This window comes from Macaca fascicularis, chromosome 9 (assembly GCF_037993035.2).
Source record: "Macaca fascicularis isolate 582-1 chromosome 9, T2T-MFA8v1.1".
NCBI classification, from domain to species: Eukaryota; Metazoa; Chordata; class Mammalia; order Primates; family Cercopithecidae; genus Macaca; species Macaca fascicularis.
The window spans coordinates 1,282,069-1,301,398 of NC_088383.1; positions in this window are offsets into that span (position 1 = coordinate 1,282,069).

Sequence of the window (19,330 nt, forward strand, 5' to 3'; positions counted from 1 at the left end):
GTCTGCACTATGAGCTCGGAGTGCGGTCCTGGGCCCCCAAAATCTGGGATTACAGATGGGAGCCACTGTACCCAGCCTGTGCTTATAATTTTTCCTACTCAGTGTTCAAATGCTGACAATTCTACATTTTGGAAGAAAGCCTCTCCGACTTCCCATAGTGGGTAGACTTTATTGACATCAAGGTTGGTTGCCTTCTTTGTGAAACCTTGTTGCATCCTAGCTGTAAGGAAATTTGCAAGTTAAATAATTATACTCATAGCAATGTTTTTAAAGAACATTTAACCACATAAGACAGATTTCCTTTAATATTAAAAGCATGTACATATTTCAGAAAACTTGCTTACTTGGACAACGTGCCCTGCCCAGTAGGCGATAGTGTCCTTGCTTAGGTGTGTGGTTGCTTTACCTCCACGGATAACCTACAGGAGTTTACTCTTGCTCTTGATTCCTAACATTGCTAGGCCCATTGATGTGGTATAAGTCTAGGAATTCTGCCCCAAAATTGGTAGGTTAAACTTTTTTTTTTTGAGACTGACTCTTCCCTCTGTCAGTCACCCAGGCTGGAGTGCAGTGGCACAATCTCGGCTCACTGCAACCTCTGCCTCCTGGGTTCAAGCAATTCTCCCGCCTCAGCCTCCCGAGTAGCTGGGACTACAGCCGCGTGCCACCACGCCCGGCTAAATTTTTGTATTTTTAGTAGAGACGGATGGTCTTGATCTCCTGACCTTGTGATCCGCCTGCCTCGGCCTCCGAAAGTGCTAGGATTACAGGCATGAGCCACCGTTTCCGGTTGGTAGGTTAAATTTCTATCTTTTTTGTCTATGTCTGCATTCCAGCAGACATGTATGTCTTATCTGTTACAAAAGAAAGTAATGGATGGGTTCAGTGGCTCATGCCTGTAATCCCAGCAATTTAGGAGGCCAAGGTGGGCAGATCGCCCAAGGCCAAGAGTTTAAGACCAGCCTGGGCAATGTGTCGAAGTCCCATTTCTTAAAAAAAAATTATAAAAAATTAGCCAGGCATGGTGGTGCATGGCTGTGGTTCCAGCTACTCGGGAGGCTGAGGTGGGAGGATCTCTTGAGGTGGAGGCTGCAGTGAGCTGTGATTGTACCACTGCATTCCAACCTGGGTGACAGAGCGAGAGCCTGTCTCAAAAAAGAAAAAGAAAAAAACTGAAACTAAAAGAATTACATCTCTTATTTTCTCTTCGTATTGTGTAATCCTTTCCAACAATCAAAACTAGGCCTTTTGTTCCCTCATGGTCTTCTTTTTTTCAAACCTGTGTTTGAGAAGAAACATCCATTTTCACCTTGAGATGTGAGGTTATAACATGAAATACATTTTCGTGGCATTTCTACTTAGACAAGATCAATTTTTAAAAACTTTAGCATAAATTTCTCAAACCATGGTCAGATCTCCCTCATTTCCCATGTCAAGCGGTTACGAATTCTGTCAATCCTACCTAAAAGCTCTTTCCTTCTCCCCCTCCGCCCAGTGGTTTTGCCTGTTGTTACCGCTCGCCTGGTTAGCATCGCAGTTGGTCTCTGCTACAGTCCATTACTCACAGTGCCAACACACGTTTCCTTAAAAAGCCTCATCACCATCCTCCTGCAATGCAACCTTCACCGGCTCCCTGTTGCCTGCCCAGGAGGATAAAGTCCAATTTCTCCTGCGGAAGGAAGACCCTTGACACGCTAGTCCCAGCCTGTCTTCAGCCCAGTCCCTTATATTTCCTTTCCTGCCTTATCCTAAGACACCCTTACCTTGCAATCACACTCATTTTCCGAGCATTTTTAAAGGTACTGAGGGAGTTGAGAGTCTACACTTGAATAAAATACAGACTTTACACTCCAGACTGCACAGTTGACAGGTAAGTCCACAGTTCATAGTGTGGACAGTCCTATACAAAGAAATGGAGAGGTGCCTCAGCTCCAGACGCTGTGCTGCTCTGGAAGTCGAGGGCGGCATTCTTTTGGAGCCTGAGCACTTGGGTCCTAATGGGTGTGAGTCCCCTGGCCTCAAATGTGCCTCCACTACTTCAATGTCTACTTCTGTGAGAATCTCGCTTATTTTTCAAGTTACAGCCCAAATGTCAACCATTAAAGTCTTTTAGGCAGTTGGTTTTCCTTCTGGGCCCTATTGTTAGCACTCTGTTTGTAGCTCTGTTGAGCTTCATCACATCATACAATTTTCAGCTGACATTACTGTCATCCCAAAGAAATGGTCAGGCCCCAAGGGCAGAGGCAGCGAGGGCAGTGATCTTGGAACAAAATCTCTACCGAACAAATACAGCAAGTGTATTTCTCTAGCAAAGGCCTACATTTCAGCTGGTATCTGAGAACATTCTTTTCTTTGTCTGGGGGGGGTGTCTCCCTCTGTCATCCAGGCTGGAGTGCAGTGGCGCAATCTTGGCTCACTGCAGCCTGCGCCTAACGAGTTCAAGTGATTCTCCTGCCTCAGCCTCCCGAGTAGCTGGGATTACAGGGATACACCATGATGCCGGGCTAATTTTTTGTTTTCGTTTTTTTTTTTTTTTTTTGGTAGAGACAGGGTTTTACCATGTTGGTCAGGCTGGTCTTGAACTCCTGACCTCAAGTGATCTACCTGCCTTGGCTTTCCAAAAATGCTGGGATTACAGGTGAACATTTTCTTTTATCCCCAAGCATTTCCTGTGAAAGAATAAACACCACTTCTCCATTGTGTAGCCACACTGCTCAAAAATTTATTTCTAATGGTTTAGGACTATTCCTTTGCCCATTGGTTAAACAAATATTCACTGAGTAGCTACTCAGTCTCAGGGACTGCTAACGCTGCAATGACCAGGGCAGCATCATAGATGAGAAGCAGGTAACCAGGGATGGAGGGTGAGGGTGAGGGATGGAGGGGGAGGGGGAGGGATGGAGGGTGAGGTGAGGGATGGAGGGTGAGGATGAGGGATGGAGGGTGAGGGTGAGGGATGGAGGGTGAGGGCTGGAGGGTGAGGGATAGAGGGTGAGGGTGAGGGATGGAGGGTGGGGTGAGGCTGTGTAGAGTGCTTAGGTGGCTCAGAAGCGGGTCCAAGCCAACTTAAGAAGGAACCAGAAAACGATGACTAAGCCAGGGCCAGAGACACACCATCCACGAAAAGGAACACAGGTAGGAAGAAGGAGGCAGTGAGTCAAGATTTACTATGAGGCAGGCCAGACGTGATAGCTCAAACCTGTAATCCTAGCATGTTGGGAGGCCAAGGCGGGTGGATCATCTGACGTCAGGAGTTCGAGACCAGCCTGGCCAACATGGTGAAACCCCTATCTCTAGTAAAAATACAAAAAAATTAGCTGAGCATGGTGGCAGGCACTTGTTGTCCCAGCTACTCGTGAGGCTGAGGCAGAAGAATTGCTTAAACCCAGGAGGCGGAGGTTGCTGTGAGCGAGATCATGCCATTGCACTCCAGCCTGGAAAACAAGAGCGAAACTCTGTCTCAAAAAAAACAGATTTACTATGAGGCAAGAGAAGCCCTTAGAAGGTTTTGCTGTGGAGTATCTCCAGCCACAAAAGCCACTCAAATAGAAACACAATAAGGAACTGACCTAGGCAAATTAGGTGGAAGTATTAAAATAAAGAATGGTGGTAATACATTTGAATACTTTGAGTATAAAAGAACGCATGAGCTTTTACAGATACTGAGTAGTATACATGAGTGGGTAAGTAAAAAATAGTAGCAATGAGGAAGGAAAAAAGAAAGCTCTTCTTTACAGTAAAATGCTGACTAATATATGAAGAAGAGATTTTTTTATTTTTATTTTTGGAGACAGGGTCTTGCTCTGTCACCCAGGCTGGAGTGCAGTGGCACAATCCCAGCTCACTGCAGTCTTGACCTCCTGGGCTCACGTGATCTTCCCGCTTCAGCTTCCCAAGTAGCTAGGACTACAGGCATGCACCACCATGCCCAGCTAATTTTTGCATTTTTTGTAGAGACGAGGTTTCCTCATGTTGCTCAGGCTGGTCTCGAACTCCTGGGCTGAAGCAGTCCGCTTACTTCGACCTCCCAGAATGCTGGGATTACAGATGTGAGCCACCGCACCTGGCCAGAATTATTTTAAAAATCATTATCTTGTAACCACCAGAATTCTGGCAGAAATCACAAATGAATGCTAAAATCACTGGGTGAAATTCTGTTAAGGATGTAGATTATGTACACCACCTCAAAGCTTATTAATTGCTTGTTGCTTATTAATTTCAAAGGGAAAGGAGTATTTTTACAGTGAACCAATATGTTAGACCCCATCTGAATCAAGTAATCAAAGTTAGCGTAACTAACTTTGGCCTGACCCCCTCCGCCCCACACCACTATGTGTCTGCCTCAGTTACATGGTATTCCAGCTAAAATTCGGCCGGGCGCGGTAGCTCACGCCTGTAATCCCAGCAGCACTATGGAAAGCTGAGGTGTGCTGATCATCACAAGGTCAGGAGATCGAGACCATCCTGGCTAACACGGTGAAACCCCATCTCTACTAAAACTAGAAAAAATTAGCTGGGCATGGTGGCGGGCACCTGCAGTCCCAGCTACTCAGAAGGCTGAGGCAGGAGAATGGCGTAAACCCGGGAGGTGGAGCCTGCAGTGAGCAAAGATTGCGCAACTGCACTCCAGCCTGGGTGACAGAGCGAGACTCCGTCTCAAAAAAAAAAGAAAAAAAAAAATTCACAAACTTATCATGAGGAACAATCAGACAAACTGAAATTGAAGGATATTCTGCAAAACAAATGGCCCATAATCTTTAAAAATGCCAAGGTCATAAAAGACAGTGAACACTTGAGGAAGTTTTCCAAATTATAGGAGACTAAGGGGAGAACTCAAGCACGACATGGGCAATCCTAGATTAGCTCTGAGATCAGAGTAAACATTTGCTGTGATTAACATTACGGGATTTTATTTTATTTTATTTTATTTATTTATTTATTTATTTTGAGATGGAGTCTTCTTGCTCCGTCTCCCAGGCTGGAGTGCAGTAGTGCGCGATCTCGGCTCACTGCAACCTCCACCTCCTGGGCTCAAGCGATTCTCGTGCCTCAGCCTCCTGAGCAGCTGGAACTACAGGCCCACACCACCATGCCTGGCTAACTTTTGTATTTTTAGTAGACAGGGTTTCTTCATGTTGTCCAGGCTGGTCTTGAACTCCTGGACTCAAGTGATCTGCCTGCCTCAGCCTCCCAAAGTGCTGGGATTACAGGTGTGAGCCACTACGGTCAGTTTGGGATTTGAGTATGGACTGTGTATCAGTCTTCTAACCAAGGCTAAATTTCTTGAATTGGTTCTTTTTTTTTTTTTTTTTTTTTTGAGACGGAGTCTCGCTCTGTCGCCCAGGCTGGAGTGCAGTAGTATGATCTGGGCTACAAGCTCTGTCTCCTGGGTTCACGCCATTCTCCTGCCTCAGCCTCCCGAGTAGCTGGGACTACAGACGCCTCCCACCACACCCAGCTACTTTTTGTATTTTTAGTAGAGACGGGGTTTCACCGTGTTAGCCAGGATGTTCTCGATCTCCTGACCTCGTGATCCACCTGCCTCGGCCTCCCAAAGTGCTGGGATTACAGGTGTGAGCCACCACGCCCAGCCGAATTGGCTCATTGTTTTATGGCTATGTAAGAGAATGTCTTTGATCTTAGGAGATAGCAATGAATTATTTAGGGGTGAGGAGTTAAGATACCTTCAAGTTTCTCTCAAAAAGTTTAGTGAAATATACACACACATATGAATGTGTATGTCTGTATATATGTGTGTATATATACATCTCTCTCTCTCTCTCTCTCTCTCTCTCGCTCTCAGAGAACATGACGAAACCTTAATTGGTAAATCCAAGGGTAGGATATATACGTGGTTGCAATTTGTCTGTAAACTTGTAATTCTTCGAAATAGAGTTATCTTGTGGAGACACATATTGCAGTTACTGATGAATAGAGAGTTACCTTGTAGAGACACATACTGCAGTTATTTATGAATGGCATGGTATTATGTTTAGGATTTTCTTCTAAATAATCTAAAGAGGAAGCAGTTGGTAGAGACAGGTGAGAAACAATGGACAAGCTGGTGTGGCGAAAATTGTTGAAGCTGGGTGTGATGGATACAGGTGGGGTTCCTGATACTCTTCTCCCTGCTTTTTCATGTTTTAAATTCCCTATGGCAATAAAAACATAGTAATGAGATGGAGGATTTTAATTTGTCATAGACATTCCATGACGGTGTATGGCTCAAAAAGCAGTCAGAGAGGACTCCACCCTTCCTGGCTACAGGAAAAGAGCTCTGAGTCTCCCAGCCTGGGAAGCCAGGGAGGCTGCCGTGGAGTTGAGTAAGGGGTCCCCCTCAGACAAGGAGGGTGCAGGCTTGTCAGGAGGAGATGGCACAGGAGGGAGCAGCCAGGGACGAAGGAACCACATGGGTGAGGCCTGTTAGGAGGTTTAGGGTCTGCAGGAACATGGAATTTTGGAAAGACCCTCTCTAGCGGGAGATGAGAAACTTTGCTGTGGTGTACTTTATAACTCTCTAGGGCTACAGCCTTTGCAGAAACCCACATTAAAGACCCAGGCTGCCCTGAAACGGCTTCTTGAAGCTGGATGTGTGTTTCCTTCGTAACTAACACCACTCTGGCCTAAGATGTCTAGGGCTGCAGTGTATATTCATGTGATTTCTTGCAGAAATCTGCTGGGGTTTAACCTACATAGCGCCCGTCTGCACATAGGCATAACATTATCTTCTAGGCCTGAGAACCGCGTCACTTGCACCTTGATGACTTGCCTGGCCATCGCCCTCAGGAAGAAGAGGAGTGAGTTGATGAGACATGAGGTTTGATAAAGACTCCCCGGTTGGGGATTGGATGTGTCAGGAAGAGGCAGAGACCCAGACTTCATAAGCACCCGGAGAACTGGCAAAGTGGACATGGTTTTTTTTTTTTTTTTTTGAGACAGAGTGTTGCTCTGTCGCCCAGGCTGGAGTGCAGTGATGCCATCTCGGCTCACTGCAACCTCCACCTCCAGGTTCAAGCGGTTCGAGTTGCCTCAGCCTTCCGAGTAGCTGGGATTACTGGCATGTGCCACCACGCCTGGCTAATTTTTTTTTTTTTTTTTTGAGTCAGAGTTTCACTCTTGTTGCCCAGGCTGAGTGCAATGGCATGATCTCGGCTCACCGCAACCTCCGCATCCTGGATTCAAGTGATTCTCCTGCCTCAGCCTCCCGAGTAGCTGGGATTACAGGCATGCGCCACCACGCCTGGCTAATTTTGTATTTTTAATAGAGATGGGGTTTCTCCATATTGGTCCAGCTGGTCTCAAACTCCTGACCTCAGGTAATCCGCCTGCCTCGGCCTCCCAAAGTGCTGGGATTACAGGCGTGAGCCACTGCGCCCGGCCTTAATTTTTGTATTTTTAGCAGAGATGGGGTTTCACCATGTTGGCCAGGCTAGTCTCAAACTCCTGACCTCAGGTGATCCTCCCACCTTGGCCTCCCAAAGTGCTTGGATTGCAGGCATGAGCCGCCACGCCTCACTAGTGGTGTTTTGTATTTTTAGTAGAAACAGCGTTTTGCCATGTTAGCCAGGCTCGTCCTGAACGCCTGGTGTTAAGTGATCAGCCTGCCTCAGCCTCCCAGAGTGCTGGCATTACAGGCGTGGGCCACTGCACCCGGCCTTGACTCAAGAAATGAGTGATGGGGTGCAGTGGCTCACGTCTGTAACCTTTTTTTTTTTTTTTTTTTGAGTCTCACTCTGTCACCAGGCTGGAGTGCAGTGGCATGATCTCCGCTCACTGCAACCTCCACCTCCCAGGTTCAATTCTCCTGCCTCAGCCCCCTGAGTAGCTGGGACTACAGGTGCCCGCCACCACGCCCAGCTGATTTTTGTATTTTTAGTAGAGATGGGGTTTCACCGTGTTAGCCAGGATGGTCTCAATCTCTTGACCTCATGATCCTCCCACCTCGGCCTCCCAAAGTGCTGGGATTACAGGTGTGAGCCACCGCGCCCATCCCACATCTGTAATCTTAACTCTTTGGGAGACCATTTGGTCACTGTGCCAGGTGATGAGGATACAAACTCCAAGGTAAAGTTTCAGCCTTCGGAGCATGCGATGAAGCAGGAGCTAAAACAACACATAAAACCAGGCTCATCGGCAGTGCAGCAGGGGCTGTGATGAAGGAGCACAAGGAAGGGGGGACCAGGTGTGTGCACCTGCCCAGAGGCCGGGTGTGTGTGTGTAAGGCACCTGCCCTGCCTGGGGGGCACCTGACCAGGGTCTGGGTGTGCGTGTATGCAGGGCCTGGGGGGCCGGGGATGTGGCGGGGGTGGGGCGGGGCGCCTGTCCAGAGGAGGCCCGTGTCTGAAGTGGGCATGAAGAGCCCAGCAGCATTAGAGTAACAAGGACTGACAGGTTTCCCTCAATGGAAAGAAAGTTTTTGAAACAGAAAAACAGCATGGGCATTTGTGAGGTACATAAGAAAGAGATAAAACGGAACCATCTGGGCCAGAAGGCATGATGGGAGAAGTGGCAGGAGCCTGGGACAGCCTAGGAGAGGTGTGAGCTAGGCTCATCCTGGGGTGGCCCGTCAACGCCAGACTGTGTCCGGGAGGCCACTGCGAGACTTTGAAAAGATGCTTCACGTAGAAGTTACGGTATTCAGGTGACGGGCAGAGGTTGACCTAAACGCTGCAGAGATGTTGGGTGGAAAGCTGGAACTTAAAATCTTGATTTGGCAAAATCACAGGCTCAGCCGGAGAGGCGAGTGTTGGCCAGGACATAGGACCCACTTCCTCTAAGACTTACAGGAGCTCAGAGCCCTGGACTTCAGCCTTGTGGATGAGGAGGTCAGGTTGTTTGCTGAAGATGAGGGTGGGCTGGTAGGATGGAGAAATGATGGGGTCTGTAAAAATGCTTGAGGCAGGTGCTTAGAGGAGGATGGACGTTGCCAGTGTCCACTTGTGTCCACTTCGCTGCCCACTCACACGTGCGGGTGCCAGGGACTCAGCCTGCTCTTCCTCCTCTTCAGAGCTGTCACCTGTTGTGTTCATGGAAGTCCTTCTCCAACCCCCATTTAAGACCAGCTAATCAGGGAGAGTCCCCATTCCCCATGACCTTACTTTGTTTTTTTGGTTTGTTTGTTTGTTTTGATTTTTTTTTTTTTTTTTTGACAGAGTTTTGCTCTTGTCGCCCAGGCTGGAGTGCAGTGGCATGATCTCGGTTCACTGCAACCTCTGCTCCCAGGTTCAAGCGATTCTCCTTCCTCAGCCTCCCGAGTAGCTGAGATTACAGGTGCCCGCCACCACGCCTGGCTAATTTTTGTATTTTTGGTAGAGACAGGGTCTCCCCATGTTGGCCAGTCTGGTCTTGAACTCCTAACCTCAAGTGATCCGCCTGCCTCGGCCTCCCAAGTGCTGGAATTACAGGTGTGAGCCACTGTGCCCGGCCTGATACTTGTTTTTTAAGCGATTGCAATTCCGCCTGGTGTTCTGGTGATCTGGTGTTCCGTGCTCTGTTTACCAAAAGAGCAATGCTTTTGTTGTGCTGTATTGTTATTTCAGTTATTTATTTATTTGTCTTTTTTTTTTTTTTTTTTTTTTTTTGAGACAGGGCCTCAGCCTATCACCTAGACTGGAGTGCAGTGGTGTGATCATAGCTCCCTGCAAACTCTAACTCCTGGGCTCAAGCAATCCTCCCACCTCAGCCTCCTAAGTACCTGGGATAATAGGCTCAAACTAGCATGCATGGCTCAGTACATTATTTTTAAAATCTGAATTATGTATATCTTGAACTATACCTAGAGAAGTATACATTGGTGGAAATTGTGAGGTGGCACTGTTCAGAGGCATTCAATCACATTCTCCATTGTTTGAAATTCCCCAACGTATCTATTTTTGCCTTAATTTATATTCCCTATGTTAAGAAGGGCATTTGAGCACATTTTCATGTTTGTTAGCTATTTCTATTTTTCCCTTGCCTGTTTAGATCTAGATTTATTACAAGAAGTTCATGATGGAGACAGCTCAGGAATGGAAGAGGTGAGAGATAATTCTGTCAAGGAATATGGGGGGTGTCGTAGGGAACAGGGAGATGAGGTCAGAGAAGGGACTGAAGCTGCCTGATTGTGTGACCTTCCCAGGAACCCAACCCCTCACTGGTTCCAGTACCAAATTCCATGTTCCTCCTCCCCACCAAGTTTTCTCTCCGGAGTCAGATGCATTTCCCTAGAGTAATTTATTTTAACCAGAATCTTCTTTTACAAATGTCCTATTTGCACAGACTCAAGCCCAAAGACCAGAAGAACCTCTGTCCTGGAAGTTGGTTCTGTTTCCAATGGAGCAACCTCTGCAAAGTGTACCACACGATGAGTTAACATATCTCACTTTTAAAAAGAAAAATACTGATATGCCACTGACATGGTTTGGATGTGCGTTCCCCCATCCCCACCCACAGTCCCATGCCGGGAGTGTCACTCATATTTAGCTCTGAATCAATGGGGAACCCATGCAGGAAGATCATAATAAACACGGAAAATTCTGATAATTTTGTGATTCCATGAGATAAGAAAAGAACTTCCCTCTCCTGGAAATCTCACTTTGAGGGGAGCCAGCTGACATGTCTTAGGCCTCCCTGCACCCCTGAGAGAGGCCCACATGGAGAGGAGCCCACAGCTAAGGAGGCCTCTTGGAAGCAGACCCTCCAGCCCCACTTGAGCTTTCAGATGATCACAGCCCAAGCTGACTTCTTTTTTTTTTTTTTTTTGAGACAGTCTCACTCTGTCACCTAGGCTGGAGTGCAGTGGCATGGTCTCAGCTCACTGCAGCCTCCACCTCCTGGGTTCAAGAGATTCTCCTCCCTCAGCCTCCCAAGTAGCTGGGATTACAGGCACACTCCACCACCTCTGGATGATTTTTGTATTTTTAGTAGAAACAGGATTTCATCATGTTGTGCGGGCTGGTCTTGAACTCCTGACCTCAGATGATCTGCCTACCTCAGCCTCCCAAAGTGCTGGGATTACAGGCATGAGCCACCGCACCTGGCCTCACAAGTCCTTTCTGAAACCACAGATGGGCACTTTGCCTGCTGTGTGTTATTCTGGGACTTCACCAGCCTCCCTCCTCCTGTCACCGCCATCAGTCTGTGGGATGCACGTGGAGCCTCTTCACAGGACAGCAAGCATTTGAACATAGCAGGAGGATGACCTGGGGCCAGGGTTTGTTTTGTTTTGTTTCATTTTGTCTTTTCGAGACAGGGCCTAACTCTGTCACCCAGGTGGGAGTGCAGTGGTGCGATCATGGCTCACTGCAGCCTCAACCTCCTGGGCCCAGATGATCCTCCCACCTCATCCTTTTGAGTAGCTGGGACCACAGGCATGTGCCACCACATGGGGCCAGTTTTTGGCCTCCATTCTGAATGGTTGTGATTTCTGTTGAATTCTTTTTCCAAGAGGTGATTGGGTGAGCTAAGATTGACATTATAAAGTATTTTTAAAACAAGGCTGTGAAGGAAGCAGTGGGCGGCGAGGGCGATGGAGTGGAGGGAAAGTGCAGGAGGGCCCAGGTCGGGAGGGCCAGGGAGCGCAGCGGCATTTCCGGGGTAATTATGTCTACTTTGCAGCTTTCTTGGTGGTGTCCACAAAAGCCCCACAACATCAGAGCCGCTGCTTTATCCCCAGCACCTGATACAGGCACCATCGAAGCTCGCTGCAGTCTCCACCCTACAGGACTGCAGAAAATACGGAAGAACATGAATAGCATGATTCAAAAAGAAAAAGAGGGCTTACTGGTGCATAACAAAGGGAATTAGGAAGAAATGAACCAGAGACACATTGAATTTTGAGGTCACACTTGTCTGTTTCTTTAGAATTCTCGATAAAGTACTGAACATTGGCTGCACGAATTATTTACACACTTGTCACCGTGTAGCCGAGGACCAAAACTTCAACATTCACCTGCTACCAACCTCCAAACGGTGGCGACGTTTGTATCAACAGTTACCTAAATCGTAGGTGGGGAAGTCTAAATATTCCTATTAAAGACAATTAAAGACAATCGTATTCAAGGCCTGGATAGTGAGACCTGTTTCCTGGGAAGGTAGTCAGTTGGTTTTCACCACAAGGAGAACCTGGACATCTTCACGCAACATCATCAGCTTGGGGTATGGCTCTTAGAAGAGGTTGGAGGGGGGATCTTGGAGCTGGCAGATTTGGGTTTGCATCTCAACCCCCAGCTCGCCCCTGCCCTGTCACCAAGTCTCTGCTTCCCCATCTATGTGGGGACGGACCTTGCGTTGCAATGCTGCTGTAGGTGTGAAGAAACAGCATAGCCTACGTGCCTGCCACTCAGCCAGCGTTGGGGAAACAGCACTCCTTTCCTGCCAGCGCCAGTGCCAGGGCAAACTCCGGCTGTGGGCATCTGCTCTCAGCCTCACGTGTGTCTGGGCGTTGCCCCCGCCCTGCCCTGGTGTCTGCCCGTGACTCACTTTTCCTGCTGCCTTCAGCTTTGAGTTCCGGTTTCCCATCTTGAAGTCCTGGCCCTAAGTTCCAGTTTCTGTTTCTGGTGTTCTTTGATTTCTAATTAAATCCAGTCCCTAAATGGTTGGTTCAAGTTGGCGTCTAAAGGCTGATTCTCCGACACTGTGAATCTCAGGAGTGCATTACAGTCCAAGTCGTACTTACAATTAGTGGCCAGTAAATTGCTGATAGCCTTTAACAAGTGTTAGCAATTTGGAATTCAAGAAGTGTTTGTCGATACTTGTGTTTATGGATTTTAAAATGTTTCCAATGTTTTACATGTTACAAAAAATATAAGCATAGATTGTAACCATGTTTATAATTCATATTTTATAAATGTATTTTAAAAATAATTTGAAGAAATTTTTAAGGCTGGGCATAGTTTCCAATGTTTTACATGTTACAAAAAATATAAGCATAGATTGTAACCATGTTTATAATTCATATTTTATAAATGTATTTTAAAAATAATTTGAAGAAATTTTTAAGGCTGGGCATAATGGCTCACCCCTGTAATCTCAGCTCTTTGGGAGGTCAAGGCAGGTGGATCACTTGAGGTCAGGAGTTCGAGACCAGCCTGGCCAACATGATGAAACCTCGTCTCTACTAAAAATACAAAAATTAGCTGGGCGTTATGGCAGGTACCTGTAATCCCAGCTATTCGGGAGGCTGAGGCATGAGAATCGCTTGAACCCAGGAGGCAGAGGTTGCAGTGAGCCGAGATCACACCACTGCCCTGCAGCCTGGGTGACAGTGAGACTCTGTCTCAAAAAAAAAAGACATGGTCCGGGCGCAGGGGCTCACACCTGTAATCCCAGCACTTTGGGAGCCCGAGGCAGGCGGATCACAAGGTCAGGAGATCGAGATCCTCCTGGCTAACACGGTGAAACCCCGTCTCTACTAAAAATACAAAAAAAATTAGCCGGGCGTGGTGGTGGGCGCCTGTAGTCCCAGCTACTCGGGAGGCTGAGGCAGGAGAATGGCGTGAACCCTCCTGGGTTCAAGTAATTTCTTGTGCCGTAGCCTCCCGAGTAGCGGGGATTACAGGCGCTTGCAGTGAGCCCAGATGGTGCCACTGCACTCCAGCGTGGGCAACAGAGTGAGACTCCGTCTCAGAAAAAAAAAAAAAAAAGACATTTTAGCCTTACTATCTGTTACAAACTGAATGTATGTGTCCCTCCACAAATTCATGTGTTGATGCCGTCACACCCACCGTGCCTCTCTTTCGAATAAGGAAGTATTTATAGTTCGTTAAGGTCCTGAGGGTGGGGCCCTGACCCAGTGGGATTGTGTCCTTATAGGAAGAGACAGCAGAGCCCTCTGTCATTGGAAGACACTGCGAGAAGCTGCCATCCGCATGCCAGGGAGAGGCACTCAGCAGAAACAGCCTTGACAGCCCCCTGGTCTCAGACTCCCAGCCTCCAGAGCTGCGAGAACGTAAGCCCAGCCTGTGGTGTTTTGTGACGGCAGGCGGAGTAGACTCATACCCTATGCAGCGGTGTGTCTGTGAACCTTCTTAACATCTAGAATTGAAGTTAACTTACAGCCAGGAAAAACTCAATTACCACAGGATAAATCCCGGAAAAAAGGTCTCTCTAGGGATATTATTTGCTGCCACTTTTTCACATTTATCGTTTTTTGGTTGATACCACATCACAGATTACTGAAAATCCACTAGTAAACATAAAAATGGCCTTTTAAACATTTTGCAGTCTGTCCGAAAATTTTTGGGGAGGCCTTTACACCCCTTTCCCTTCTGCAGGAAACTTTCTAGGAGCTGCATGTTCTATGCCAATTAACATCAGCTGGCTCTAAAGTGAAAATACAAAGATTCTTAAATTGTCTGATTAGGGATAATCGTGATTTTTTTTTTTTTTTTGAGACGGAGTCTCACTTTGTCCCCAGGCTGGAGTGCAGAGGCCGGATCTCAGCTCACTGCAAGCTCCGCCTCCTGGGTTTACACCATTCTCCTGCCTCAGCCTCCCGAGTAGCTGGGACTACAGGTGCCCGCCACCTTGCCCGGCTAGTTTTTTGTATTTTTTAGTAGAGACGGGGTTTCACCGTGTTAGCCAGGATGGTCTCGATCTCCTGACCTCGTGATCCGCCCGTCTCGGCCTCCCAAAGTGCTGGGATTACACGCTTGAGCCACCTCGCCTGGCCAATCGTGATTTTTAAAGTGACATTTGTCCAAAAGGATGTAGAAAGGTAAGCAACTTACTTTCCTGATTCACTTTTATGTTGATTAGAGTGGCAGTTTCTGTTTCTCCAGTTATGAAAGAATCTCATAGGGTTAGGGAACAGGCCTTTCCTTTAAACTTTGTCTTCTAATTCAGTGTGGTAACATGACTGGGGTTGGGGGACCCCTCTCTCTCTCTAACTTTTGGCAAGTTATTTAACTTCCTTGGGGCTTGTTTCTTCCATTTGTTGAATGAAATACTGATCTAGAAACTATCGTGACTGAACAGAGCAGTTATATTAGTTTTTTTATCTTAAAAGTTCATCTCCCTCCTCCTCCTTGCCACCCTCCCTCTTCTTTGTGGAAAACAGTTAGTGATGAGAACTTAAGTCAAAGGTACTTGGCCATGAGAACTTCTATACTTTTGACTCTGAAACATTTTTTTTTTTTCTTTTGAGATAGAGTCTTGCTCTGTTGCCCAGGCTGGAATGCAGTGGCACAATTTTGGCTCACTGCAACCTCCGCCTCCTGGGTTCAAGCAATTTCTCGTGCCTTAGCCTCCTGAGTAGCGGGGATTACAGGCACGTGCCACCACATCTGGCTAATTTTTGTATTTTTAGTAGAGACAAGGTTTCACCATGTTGGTCAGGCTGGTCTCGAGCTCCTGACCTCAGGCGATCCACCCACCTCGGCCTCCCAAAGTGCTGGGATTACAGGCATGAGCCACTGTGCCCAGCCGGAAGCACTTGTATCTGCCACTCTCCAGAAGTAAACCTATTTCAGACTGACAAGGAAGAAAGGCAGCGTTTCGTCATCTGTGTGTATTGCCGGTTCTTGCCAACAAACAAAGTTCTGTTCTGCTTCCTTCAGGCATGGAAGATACAAGGCACAGTTCCATTCAGCAAGACAAACAGCAAACGTGCTGTGGCTCTTGGCGGCAGGATGGCCATTGGATGACCCACATATTCTGAGGCCATCGCAACCCCGTCCCAGGCAGTCAGGACACACCACGCAGTACCGGGAAGGACGAAGAAGTGACAGCCTGCTACGACAGAACAAAACGTTCTCTCGCCCTGGAAGGAGGAGACTGCGGAGTCTCCGATTTTCTCGATTGACTGAGGAATACCCGTTTCTTCTTTAAACGTAAAAACTCCCAAATCATGAAGTTAATGAAATGCTTTTTAAATTAACAAATCAAACAAAAGTGGTTGAAAACTTGCCACGCTGCAACTCCTGGCAGTGTGATAGTGGACCCTGGACCTGAGGAGGGCAGCACAGGAGACCCCCGAGAGCGAGGTCCTCGGGCCCGGAGTCGCTCCCACCGCCGGCCGCCCTCTGCAGCCCACCTCCAAGCTTCCTGCGCTCCTCCCTGCTGGTGGGACCCATGGTGTGCATTCATTCAGCTCACACACGGTCAAAGGCAGCTCCAAATACCAAGCCACGCTGCCTGGTTTTTAAAATTAAACTGTTAATTTTGAGATAATTGTAGCTTCACATGCATTTGTAAGGAATAATACAGAGAGGTCTTGTTCACCCTTTACCCAGTTTTCCCCAATGGTTGCGTCTTGTTATTTTTATTTTTTATTTTTATTATTTATTTATTTATTTATTTATTTATTTATTTTTTGAGACTGAGTCTGGCTCTGTCGCCCAGGCTGGAGTGCAGTGGCCGGATCTCAGCTCACTGCAAGCTCCGCCTCCCGGGTTCCCGCCATTCTCCTGCCTCAGCCTCCCGAGTAGCTGGGACCACAGGCGCCCGCCACCTCGCCCGGCTAGTTTTTTTTTTTGTATTTTTTAGTAGAGACGGGGTTTCACCGTGTTAGCCAGGATGGTCTCGATCTCCTGACCTTGTGATCCGCCCGTCTCAGCCTCCCAAAGTGCTGGGATTACAGGCTTGAGCCACCGTGCCCGGCTTTATTTTTTATTTTTTTTGAGAGTCTCGCTCTGTCACCCAGGCAGGAGTACAGTGACATGATCTCGGCTCCCTGCAACCTCCGCCTCCCAGGTTAGAGAGATTCTCGTGCCTCAGCCTCCCAAGTAGCTGGGATTACAGGTGCCCACCACCACGACTGGCTAATTTTTGACATTTTTAGTAGAGACGGGGTTTCACCATGTTGGTCAGACTGGTCTCGAACTCCTGACCTCAGGTGATCTAGCTACCCCGGCTTCCCAAAGTGCTGGGATTACAGGCGTGAGCCACCGCGCCTGGCCTCAGTGGTCGCATCTTGCACAATTAGGGGACAATATCAGGATGCTGACTCGTGGCCCAGGCACAGGTGTCCACCCCCACAGGACCTTCTGCTCCCTCTCAAGCCACCGAACTTCCCTCCCATCCCTGCCTCCTTCTCGGCCCCCATAGGGTCTCCATTGCTGTACTTGGATCATTTCAAGAATGTTGTTTAAATGGAATCTCATGGTGTACAACCTTTTGGTCTGGACTCCCTTCACCAGGGCCACTCTCTGAAGGTTTCTTCAGGCCGTGGTGTGTGTGCCCATAGCTTGTTCCTTTTCACTGCAGAGTATATGCCATAGCGTGGGCTACTACCATCTGCTTAACCTTACCCGTGTTCAAGGTCAACTCGGTAGCTTCCAGTTTTTGACCATTATTAATAAAGCTACTACAAATGGTTGTGTACAAGTTTTCATGTGAATGTCGGTCTTCGTTTTCTCCGGAATGAACACCCTGACCTGAAGTTGCCGGGTCTGATGGTGATTGCATGTTTAGTTTGTTAAGAAGTTGCCAACCTGTTTTCCAGGCGGCTGTACCATCTTACATCCCACCAGCCCCACGTGAGTGATCTCCAACCTGTTTCCCGGGTGGCTGTGCCATCTTACATCACACCAGCCCCGTGTGAGTGATCTCCAACCTGTTTTCGGGGCGGCTGTGCCATCTTACATCCCACCAGCCCCGCATGAGTGATCTCCAACCTGTTTCCCGGGCGGCTGTGCCATCTTACATCGCACCAGCCCCGTGTGAGTGATCTCCAACCTGTTTTCCGGGCGGCTGTACCATCTTAACATCCCACCAGTATGGCGTGAGTGATCTCCAACCTGTTTGAGTGATCGCCAATCTGTTTTCTGGGCGGCTGTACTATCTTACATCCCACCAGCCCGGCGTGAGTGACCTCCAACCTGTTTTCCGGGCGGCTGTGCCATCTTACATCCCACCAGCCCGGCGTGAGTGATCTCCAACCTGTTTTCCGGGTGGCTGTGCCATCTTACATCCCACCAGCCCGGCGTGAGTGATCTCCAACCTGTTTGAGTGATCTCCAACCTGTTTTCCGGGCGACTGTGCCATCTTAACATCCCACCAGTCCGGTGTGAGTGATCTCCAACCTGTTTGAGTGATCTCCAACCTGTTTTCCGGGCGGCTGTGCCATCTTACATCCCACCAGCCCCGTGTGAGTGATCTCCAACCTGTTTTCCGGGCGGCTGTGCCATCTTACATCCCACCAGTCCGGCGTGAGTGATCTCCAACCTGTTTTCCGGGCGGCTGTGCCATCTTACATCCCACCAGTCCGGCGTGAGTGATCTCCAACCTGTTTTCCGGGCGGCTGTGCCATCTTACATCCCACCAGCCCAGCGTGAGTGATCTCCAACCTGTTTGAGTGATCTCCAACCTGTTTTCCGGGCGGCTGTGCCATCTTACATCCCACCAGCCCCGCGTGAGTAATCTCCAACCTGTTTTCCGGGCGGCTGTGCCATCTTACATCCCACCAGCCCCGCGTGAGTGATCTCCAACCTGTTTTCCGGGCGGCTGTGCCATCTTACATCCCACCAGCCCGGCGTGAGTGATCTCCAACCTGTTTTCCGGGCGGCTGTGCCATCTTACATCCCACCAGCCCGGCGTGAGTGATCTCCAACCTGTTTTCCGGGCGGCTGTGCCATCTTACATCCCACCAGCCCGGCGTGAGTGATCTCCAACCTGTTTGAGTGATCGCCAACCTGTTTTCCGGGCGGCTGTGCCATCTTACATCCCACCAGCCCGGCGTGAGTGACCTCCAACCTGTTTTCCGGGCGGCTGTGCCATCATACATCCCACCAGCCCCGTGTGAGTGATCTCCAACCTGTTTTCCGGGCGGCTGTACCATCTTACATCCCACCAGCCTGGCGTGAGTGATCTCCAACCTGTTTTCCGGGCGGCTGTGCCATCTTACATCCCACCAGTCTGGCGTGAGTGATCTCCAACCTGTTTTCCGGGCGGCTGTGCCATCTTACATCCCACCAGCCCGGCGTGAGTGATCTCCAACCTGTTTGAGTGATCTCCAACCTGTTTTCCGGGCGGCTGTGCCATCTTACATCCCACTAGCCCCGCGTGAGTGATCTCTAACCTGTTTTCCGGGTGGCTGTGCCATCTTACATCCCACCAGCCCCGCGTGAGTGATCTCCAACCTGTTTTCCGGGCGGTGTACCATCTTACATCCCACCAGCCCGGCGTGAGTGATCTCCAACCTGTTTGAGTGATCTCCAACCTGTTTTCCGGGCGGCTGTGCCATCTTACATCCCACCAGCCCCGCGTGAGTGATCTCCAACCTGTTTTCCGGGCGGCTGTGCCATCTTACATCCCACCAGCCCCGCGTGAGTGATCTCCAACCTGTTTTCCGGGCGGCTGTGCCATCATACATCCCACCAGCCCGGCGTGAGTGATCTCCAACCTGTTTTCC